Source organism: Nannospalax galili, unplaced genomic scaffold (assembly GCF_000622305.1).
Source record: "Nannospalax galili isolate Female #2095 unplaced genomic scaffold, S.galili_v1.0 scaffold1144, whole genome shotgun sequence".
NCBI classification, from domain to species: Eukaryota; Metazoa; Chordata; class Mammalia; order Rodentia; family Spalacidae; genus Nannospalax; species Nannospalax galili.
In genome coordinates, this window is record NW_008351634.1 from 16,462 (window position 1) to 27,151 (window position 10,690).

The following is a 10,690-nucleotide window of genomic DNA, read 5'->3' on the forward strand; positions in this document are numbered from 1 at the left end:
ACTGTTATGACACACATGCATTTTTTAAAAATTTGCATAGTATGTCTCATCTTAAAATAGATGTGTTATCATAGGGCTCTGAGAAGATAAAGTCTCCTGTTACTCAATGAGGAATGTAAATTTGTATTTCCGTGTGTGTTTGTACTCGGAGTGTGTGCACCTGTGTCAAACAGAAAACGTATCTAAATGCCTGAGGAGTGTTGCTTAGGAGCAAGGCTATAAGCCGCTATCAAATTAGTTAAAGCATGCTTTTCCATGATCATTTTTATCCATATCTTTTGTCCATGCCTCTAGAAAAATATGGTTTCTAACACAGTGATCTAGGCTGCAGATATCCCATTTAGAATACAGTCTTTCAGCATACTCTGTGTTTCTTTTGACAGAAAAGAAATCAGCAAGAGGATGACTGAGTACTGCTTTCAGACCGAGCAGAAGAGGAAGTGTGGCCTCTTCAGCCATGTAGGCCACAACTTCCTAGTGACCCTTGTGGGGGTGGGTGGGGTAAGCAGTGTGTAAAATCAGCAGCTTTTTATATTAGTGTATATTCACCTGGAAGAAGATGGAGGGACTTTGCTACTTGTAAAAATAACATAATAGATACTAAACATAGGAAAGCAAACTGTTCGGGTAATAAAATAACTTTCCTTGAAATACTTTGCTCCTTTGGTTCAGTCTATTTATATTTATCTATATTTCTTTTGCTTCCATTTCTATTCTTAGTGGACACATGGTCAAACTGATGCTTATATAGAAATGGCTTCTTTATTTAAAAAAGATTTTATTGATTTTATTATTTTTACTTATTTTATTTTATGTGTATAGTGCTCACAGAGGTCAGAAGAGAGTGCTGGATCCCTGGAACTGGAGTTACAGATGGTTGTTATAGATGGCCATGTGGGTGCTGGGATTCATGTGCGTTAAGAACAGCCAGAGCTCTTAACCACTGAACCAACTCTCTAGACCCCACAAATGGCTTCTTTAACTAGAAAGTGATCATGAGAAGAGAGGAAGACATCCCAAGAGAGGTGGGAACTAGAGAGGATAGTGGGTACCATGTGAAAAGAAAGTGGAAAGAGGGCAATACAGGGAACCACAGTGAGAGAGGGGCATGATCGAGAACATAGGTACTGACACATGTATGAAGATGCCGTAGTGAAACTCAGTACTTTGTATGCTGATTTTAAAACTCTTACTCAAATAAGGAAATATGGGCTGGTAAAATGACTCAGGCAAAAGTGATTGTTGCATAAGTCTGACATCCTGATTTTGATCCCTGGAACTCAGTGAAAGCAGAGAACTGACTCCCAGGAGTTGTCCTCTGACTACCATGTATGTACCTGTACTCACATACATGTCACACATGAGCACACATGTGAATAGTAGATAAAACATTTTAAAAAACATAAAATTAAGTAAAATTCTTCATTACATTTCCATGTAAAAACAGAACCTTATATTGCAGTAGAAAATCCTTTTCCTGCCTTGAGGCTTTTCATATACTTTGAGTTTAATCTTAGTTTGGGTATAGTTACAAGAACAGAGGCTTCTCATACTATCAAGCAATACCTTGACATCTGTATATGAGAGCTACTTTAACATATATTAGTAAAATGATCATAGATTTAATTATTTATTGGAATTCTGAGAGAACCAGTCACCACTATTAAAAGCCAACCATTTCAGTAATTATGCTCCAGTGCCCTAAACGAGAGCTAGTTTGCTTTGAGCTCACTGTCTCCCAAGGCACTTGGAGGGATGTGGACATCACAGTTTGAAGGCTTTCCATCTAATGTGCTGTCAGAGATACCGTCCTTGTTGCAGGCCTGTCTCTGAGCACACGAAAATGGACACGGCGTGCTGCCTGCGGGACGACAGAGCAGAGCACAGTAGAGAGTCCTTTACTGCGCTTAAGATAAGACATGCATAACGGTTAAAGAAGGTTTTTAGTTATCTTCGTAATATTTTATATTCAGGAGTTGATCTTTAAACTCAGCATATCAAGTACCTTCAGAAATCAGTTGTGATCAATGTGCTCTGAAATTATTTTTTCATTTTTTACTAGTTTTTTGAGGATTTCATATAGTGTGTTTTGATCGTATTCATTCCGCCCGAGTCCCCCGAGGTCCACTCCTCCCACATTCCCACCCACCCAACTTTGTGTCCTTTTTTGTTTTTTAAGCAACTTGTTGGCCTCCATCTCACAGAAATCTGCCTCCCTCTGCCTCCCGAGTGCTGGAATTAAACGTTTGTGCCACCAGGTGTCTCTTAACCCGTGATAGAGGGAAATTAGTGCTATGGGTGATTAACTGTGGAAGCTGGCTGTATTATTTTCTGTTGCTGTGATAAAATACCATGACCAAGGCAACTTACAGAAGAGTTTATTTTGACTTACAGAGGAGTAAGAGGTCCATCATGGCAGGGAGGCATGGCAGCAGACAGGCACAGTGGCAGGAGCCAAGAGCTAAGAGCTCACATCTTCAGTGGTAAACACAAAGCAGAGAGCAAACAGGAAGTGAGACAGGGTTGTGGAAACTCAAAGCTGGCCCCTCCTGACATGCTTCCTCCAGTAAGGGCCACCGCCTAAACCTCTGCAAACATTGCTACCAACTGGAGACAAAGTGTTCAAAAGCGTGAAGATTGATCAGTGGTTAAGAACATTTGCTGTTCAAGCATGAGTGACTAGTCAGATCCCTAGAGTCCATGTGAAAAGATGAGTATGTACCTGTTATTCTAGCATTGAGGGGTGTAAACATGGATCCTGGGACTTCACTGGCCAGGCAGCTTAGCTTCTGGTTCAGAGACCTTGTCTCGGGGTAACAAGGCAGAGAGTGATAGAGGAAGACACCAGACATCCTGCTCTAGCCTCAGCATGTATGCACACAGGTGCCACCTGCCCACACATGGATGTGAATGCATCACACACGTATACCAGACACACAAGAGAAAAAAAAAAGGAATTACTTTATGGCGATGGGAAGCAGACTAAGATAAAAAACACTCAAGCAAAATCTGGTGAGTTCTTATAAACAGTGTAATTCTTTGTTTTTTTTTTCTTTTTGAGACAGGGTCTCCCTATTGCTCCAACTGTCCTGGAACTCCTTATGTAGTCCAGGCTGGCCTTGAACTCACAGAGATCCACCTGCATCTGCCTCCCAAGTGCTGGGATTAAAGGCATGCACCACCACGCCTGGCATAAACAGTATAATTCTTGATATAAAACATTAAATTTGTGTGGGGTTGCTGGAGAGATGGCTTAGTAGTTAAGAGCACTGGCTGCTCTTGTGGAGGACTGGGGTTCAATTCTTAGCATTCATATGGCAACTAATACCCTCTTCTGGCCTCTGCAGGCATTATACATCACAGGCACACTTACAGATGCAGGTGAAACACACATTCATACACAAAAAGTACATCAATCAGGGCTGGAGAGATAGTTCAGCAGTTAAGAGCACTGGCTGCTCTTACAGAGGACCCAGGTCCAGCATCCACATGGCAGCTAACAACCATCCATAACTCCAGTTCCAGGAGAACTAGTCACCTTCTGACCTTCCTGGGCATTGCACGACACCGGTGCACTTACACACATGCAGACAATACACTCATACACATAAAAAGAAAAGAAAAAGTAAATCAAAGAAAATTTATTTTCTTGGTCTTTTTTGAGACAGGGTCTCCCTGTAGCCCCAGATGGCCTAGAATTCACTATGTAGACAAGTCTGGCCTTAATCTCACAGAGATCTGCCTGCTTCTGCCTCCCGAATTTTGGGATTAAAGGCGTGCACCACCACTTCTGGCTTAAAATTTTTGTTTTAAAGGTTAAGTTTTTGCATTAATTTTCCTGAGGAAATTATGGAGTTTACCTAAAAATGTATGTTGTTACTTTAGTATATTTGATATGGCTAATAATCCTAATGTTAATATTAAATAGAGGATAATATGCAGGAAATAGCCTTCTGGATTTCAATATTTTTGCTTCCCTAAAGGTTAATTATAATTTTATTGTTTGACTAATACCTTAAGTTTTTACTTTTTTTTCAATATTTTGTTATTTTTATTTTATGTGTATGAGTGTTATGCCTGCATGTAGGTAAGTGCACCGTGTTATGCAATGTCTGCGGAGGACAGAAGAGGCTGTCAGATCTCCTGAAGCTGGAGTTATTGACAGTTGTTAGCTGCCATGTGGGTGCTGGGATTTGAACCCGGGTCTTCTACAAGAACAGTCGGTGTTCTTAACTGCTGAGCCGTCTCTGCAGCCCAAGTTTTTACTTTTATGTATCTAGTGTTTTGCTTGCATGGTCATAAGTGCACTATGTGTGTGCTTGGTGCCTGTGGAGGCCAGAAGAGAGTGTCGGATCTCCTGGAACTGGGAACCTGGGTCCTCTGGAAGAGCAGCCAGAGCTCTTAACTGATGAACCATCTCTCCAACCTTGATTGATTATTTTTTGAGACAGTCTCACGTGGCTCAGGCTGGCCTTGAATTCACTGTGTAGTCAAGACTGACTAATCTATTGATCATCCCATCTCTTGATCTCTACCTCTTAAATGTTAGGATTATGGGCATATGCACCATGCTTGGCTAAAGGTTAGCTTTGAATTAAACCTTTTTAAAAATTATCAGTTCTTTGAGGTGTCAGGGTTGTGTTTGAATTTGGAAGATAAATGACTGTATGATTCCTGAAATTCTGCCTTCTGAAGAAAAACCCTAGAGTGTTTTGGGAAGGGCTGGAAAAACCTGTTTCCTTTCTGCTGCCGTGGCCTGCACCAGGGACCTCCAGAACGCAGCAGACTTTGACAAAGGTTCTTTATTCGGAAGTCTGTTTGATTTACATTTCTTAAGTTCGTAAAATGTTCTGCTCTGCCATTTGTCATTTTAGTGACCAAACACATTGTGTGACTTTACCCAATGGGTCCTTAGGCTTTAGTTTTTCTTACCTGTAAAGTGGGAGGAGAATATTAATGTTCATGCACATTAAGTAAGCTAAGTCATGCAAAGCTCATGGTGGACTCCACATGGGAAGCTCCTGTCACATGGTAACTCACTATCTTTCTGCTCTGTGAGCCTCTGCGTTAGGAGCAACTTCCTTTCACCAGAACCAAGAGAATCTGGAGTGGGTAGGGCTTCAGAGCTCATCCAGCCGTTCCTTTCCCTTCCTCCTGCTAACCCTCCTTCAAACCTTGGTTCCTTCTTTCTTTAGCAGATAAGAAAATTGCTTTCCAGAGTTGCCCTGTCCAAAACCTTGATTATAGCACTATCAGGACTGAAACTTATGCTCTAACAATTTTCTCTAAGGATTTCTAGTTTAATATTTTGCATAGATAAGTTTCAGGCAGGACCAATTATTGTTGTCATGGAATTTTCAACAAGAAATTGTTTTAAAAACTAGACCTAAGCACAAACTCAGGGCTGGAGAGATGGCTCCGCGGTTAAGAACACTGGTTGTTCTTGCAGAAGGCCTGGGTTCGAATCCCAGCACCCACATGGCAGCTAACAACTGTCTGGAACTCCAGACAGTCCACAGATGGACTCCTCTGTCCTCTGTGGGCATTGCACGACATGGGTGCGCTTACCTACATGCAGGCACTACACTCTAATTTATCATCATTTCATCTTGTGCAACTCATACATATAAAATAAAAATAATAAATATTTTTTAAAAACTAAACCTAAGCACAAACTCATTGAACATATCTCTGAATGAGGAATCAAAGAATGAGGTATTAAAGAGAGGAAATAGCCTTGTAGGATCAGTGCAATTTCATGACTATATTAACCGGGCTGATTTTGAACAGTGGCTTAGCCGTGTTTAGGTATATTACAAATGCGATTTTTAAACATTTTTGTTATAGTCACATGTCTTAGCTTACAGAAAACAGTTTTGATTGGCATGCTAAGAAAAAGAATAAATAACTTTATACATTATATTATGTATACACATTAGGAAGAGACTTGAGAAATAATAATGTAAGACATAGTAGCAAACAAGTAGTTGAAATAGCTAAAGGTTCTATGTTACAGGGTTGGGTGATGAGTCTGGTATGCATTATGTAAAGAAAATTCATTCATATGTGGCTTTTTTGATATGAGAAATAATAAAATAATACTTCTCAATTCATATAGATTGAAAAGTGAGCAGAGATGGCATATTGAGGGCTGTATACTATTCCAGTAACTCATTCATTCAATATTCAAATATTTAGGGCCTAGAACTTTGTGGTGCTGTGAACATGTCCTGGATGTACCTGCCTGCATGAATGTAATTATAATAAACAAGTAAATAATAGAGACTGTGATAAACAGGGAACACTAATGAAGAATGACAATGGATACAGACGTGGGTTTACTAAGGAGGAGCTTCTAAGCCTGAGACAGACTGAGCAGGAGCAGCCACAGGAAAAGGGTCAAGAACTCCACACCAGGGTCTGGGTAACAGTGCTTGCCATGCAAACATGAGGGCTTGAGTTCAGATCCCTAGTATCCACGTAAAAGCTGGCACAGCAGCATGCACCTGTCATGCCAGCACTGGGGGAGAGGGTGGAAAAGCTCATTGACCAGCCAGCCCAGCCAAATCAATGAGCTCCAGGTTCAGTGAGAGACCCTGTCTCAAAAGGTAAGATGGAGAAGCGATCACAGAAGACATCCAAAGTCAAACTTTGGCCTTTACGTGCATGTGCACACACATATGAATGAGTACATACAGTACACACAAAGGATATATTGAAATAGCAATTCTTGGTTACAAGGGTTAACAACCTGCCAAGGTTGAGCAGTTGCTGGGCAGATGACCTTGCAGAAGTATTTTCTATGCAAGGATGTGAGTCTTTGTGAGTAGTTAACTATAATCAAGCAGTTGTGTGTGAGACCCTTCCTTCTTCACCTTCCAGTATTATTTTTCATTATCATGGTTAAGACTCACAAATGGCTGTTTAATTCTGACAATTTTTCCATAATCTTTTATCAAGTGGCCTGATGTCCTAATATGATTTAATGTGAATTTTGACTGTTTTTTTCTTTTTAAAAAATGTATAAAGTACAAATTGCCAAACAATAGGTAAACAATATTTAGCAGTATAATTCTCTTTCTGGTTTGGGGTGTGTGTGTATACCCACATGTGCATCAGAAGCCAGAGGAGGATGTCAAGTGTCTTCCTCTATTACTGTCCACTGTATTTTTTTGAGACAAGGTCTTCTCATGAACCTGAAGCTGGCTTGCCATTAAGCTCCCAGGATCCAGCTGTCCCTCTTCCCAGTGCTGAGGTTACAGGCACTCAGGCCATGTCTGGCTTTTATTTGGGTGCTGAGGATTTGAATTCAGGCCACCTTGCTTTCACAGCAAGTCCTTGTGCCCACTGAGTCATCTCCCCAGCACCCCACCTTCTGTGTCTTTTTTAAGACAGAGTTTTGCTGTATAGTCCAGCCAGCCTTGAACTCCTGATTCTACTGCCTCAGCCTCCTGAGTGCCAGAATTACAGGCATTCGCCCCTCTGCCTGGCTCTACAGAATTATGTTGAGATTCTCTAATTTATCATCATTTCATCTTGTTCAAGTCTCAGTATGAACTAAAGATGGCTTAAACTGTATTTTCTGCATCGCTAATGGCTTACCTATTTGAGATTTAGGTTTAATGTGTACAGAGGTCTTAGGTAGTACTAGCTCACCCTTTATTTATGGACTTTTAATCAAGTAAAGACTTGAAGCAAATTTCTCCTTATTACAAATGGCCTGCTCTACACCTCTTTCTTAAAAAGCCAATAAAATATTAATAGGTATTTTGGAACACAGTAAGTAGCTGGAACACTGACTACCCATTCATAAGCTATGGGAAATTGAGTATAAATGATATAACTTCAAAATAAGCCACAACAATTCTATTTTGAGAAGAAATGAATCTTTGAGAATCTGGTGAGGGCATAAGCTTTCTTCAGAACTCTGCATCAATTTCAGGGGATCATGGACCTCAGATTAGGACCCCACTGGTGTAAGCCATGTCAAATAAGGTTAGAAGCCCAGACTTCTGCAGCCAAAGGCATGGAGCTATTTCACAATATATAATGATTGTCCTTCAGAAAAAGCAAGCCCCTAGCTTCACCAGTACCTGCAGTCTCTAACTATGGTGCTGATGGAATTCATTCCTTTACAGTCCACCTTCCTCAGGATAATTTGCCAGCTCTCATAAACAAGGTAACAACAAAATTTCATTGGAATTTAACCAGAGACTAAGGTGAGATAAGTATGTACAACACATGCATGTGCATACAAAATGTTCTTGCTATGTATGTACTTTGAGAAGAGATTGACTTCTGCAATCAAGGGCTGCACAATGGCATTCTGTGGGCAGGCAGAGAAAAGAACCCCAGCAGGCTTAGAAGTCCATGGCTGTGGGCCCCACCTGTGGTCCGTTGGGGGTTTCTTCTACAGGAAACCTGCAGTTCTATTTTCTTCTGGTGGGTTGGGTCAGGCCCACCAGGATTCCCTCCCTTAAAGGTAACTGATAGTGACCTTAAGTACATCTGTAAAAAAGTCCCTTTACAAAGGACCTGGACTAACATACTACTGAATGCTTGAGGACAGTTGGCTAGCCTGTTCCTCACTGGAAGCTGTCGAACACACTGTACTTACAGAGGCTAATTCTGCTGCTGGACCATGTAGATATATTTTTAAAACAGATTATGTGTTTTTAAAGGAGCAAATTCAATTGTTCATTGGGATGAATGGTTTTTTTGTTTAGCAGTGTTGGGATTCGAATTCCAAGGCCTTGCACATGCTGGGTGAGCACTCTAGCATGAAGCCACACCCTTAGTCATTTTGTTTGTGTGTGTGTTTGTTTGGAGGCAGGATCTCCCATTGTGGCCCAAACTGGCCTCAAACTGAGTCTTCCCTTTCTGCCTCCCTAGTGCTGGGATATTAGGCATATGCTATGGCACCTAGCTCCGAGTGTTGTCCTTGATACATGGTGCTTTAGAGACGAGCATTTGCTTTTCTCAAATCGCTATAGAATTTCCATCAAATCCATTGATAAGCCACAGAAGCAAACGCACCTTGCCTTACCACTTTACTCAGCATACTGTTTATCAGTCAGAAGGAATATTCTACAGCCCCATACCACCTTTCTTTCATCAGACTTGGTTCTGAAATTTTCAAAAGTTCAAATGTCAGCGTCTAAAAGCTTTAGTCTGTTTCCTGTATGACTAGGACACTGAACATCCTAAGACAAAACTTCAGTCACTTTCTAATGCTTAAGGTTCCTTAGAGGTCTCCTGTTTCTTCTAGGTTGAAGCACAGAGAAGTCCTGGGCCACTTTGGCCCCAATCTCCTTCCCCTGCCCATCCCCCAACACTCACAGCACAGCTTCAACATGAGATGCCCATGTTCGCACCCACTCATAGAGGTATGGAGTGCCTTCCTTACAGTTAAAAATTATTCATGGGGCTGGAGAGATGGATCAGCAGTTAAGAGCACTGGCTGCTCTTGTAGTAGACCTGAGTGAATCCCAGCACCCACAGTGACTAACAACTGTCCATAACTCCAGTTCCAGTAGGTCTGATGGACTCTTCTGTCATCCATGGTCGCTGCACGACATGGGTGTACTTACATACATGCAGGCATAACACATGGGCACTGTACGACATGGGTACACTTACATATATGCAGGCATAACACTCACACATATATAATACAAATAAATCTTATTCAGAATAATGACCTCTTGGGAGGGAGTTCTGGTTTGGTTTGAAGAAGTTTGAAGTTAGTTATGTTATATATTACTGTTACCTAATGGTTATTCAAGTAGACTCAAAGCTAGATGGCTTTGGTGCCATCTGACAGCATGATCCCGGGTCAAGGTATCTGATTTCTCTGGCCCTCTGCCTCCTCATCTATAAAACAGACATGGTCATAAAACTTCTCTCAGAGCTGTCAGAATTCAGTGTAGAACAATGACATCATAGTAGATGCCAGGTGAACAAGCTAACTGTCCTATATTACTACAGTTCTGTGACCCAGTGGCTGCTCGCCTCTAATACTAATATAATGCAACATCCTGATAGTATCTTCTGCTTCCTCTCTTCTGTGTCGGAGGAGGGTATGGGACATTAATGGATGTTTTTCTTACTCCTCCTACCTGCATCCCTGGCCTCTGCCCTATTGTGGCCCTGCTGTGATAGAAACAAAACTGATGTGGCTTCTGAAAATTCAGTCTTCCAACATGAGGTACAGTATGCACGTTTCCAGAGCCACTGAATTTGATTCAGGAGAGAGGGGAATGGGGACTGAGTACTTTGTTGAAACATTTGAAACATCAGGAATGCTTAAAGTACATAAAGCAGCAGATTCGGAACCAAAAAGCAGGCTAGCCACTCAGGAGATACAGGCATTAATAGCAATTATTTTTAGAATTTCTAGTATAGGGAAAGCCACATGCTTTATGTCGTATTTATCTAATTTTTAACTTTGTAGTCATGTGAATTAAGCAGTAATTCTTCCCATTTTGCCTTGAGTTAATATAATTAAGTTACAGGATTTTCCATACATAGCTTTCTGCAAACAATTTTTTCCTTCCTTCCTTCCTTCCTCCCTCCCTCCCTCCTCCCCTCCCTCCCTCCTTCCTTCCTCCCTCCCTCGTAGGTAAGTGCACCTGTGTCGTGCAATGCCTGTGGAGGACAGAAGAGGCTGTCAGATCCCCTGGAACTGGAG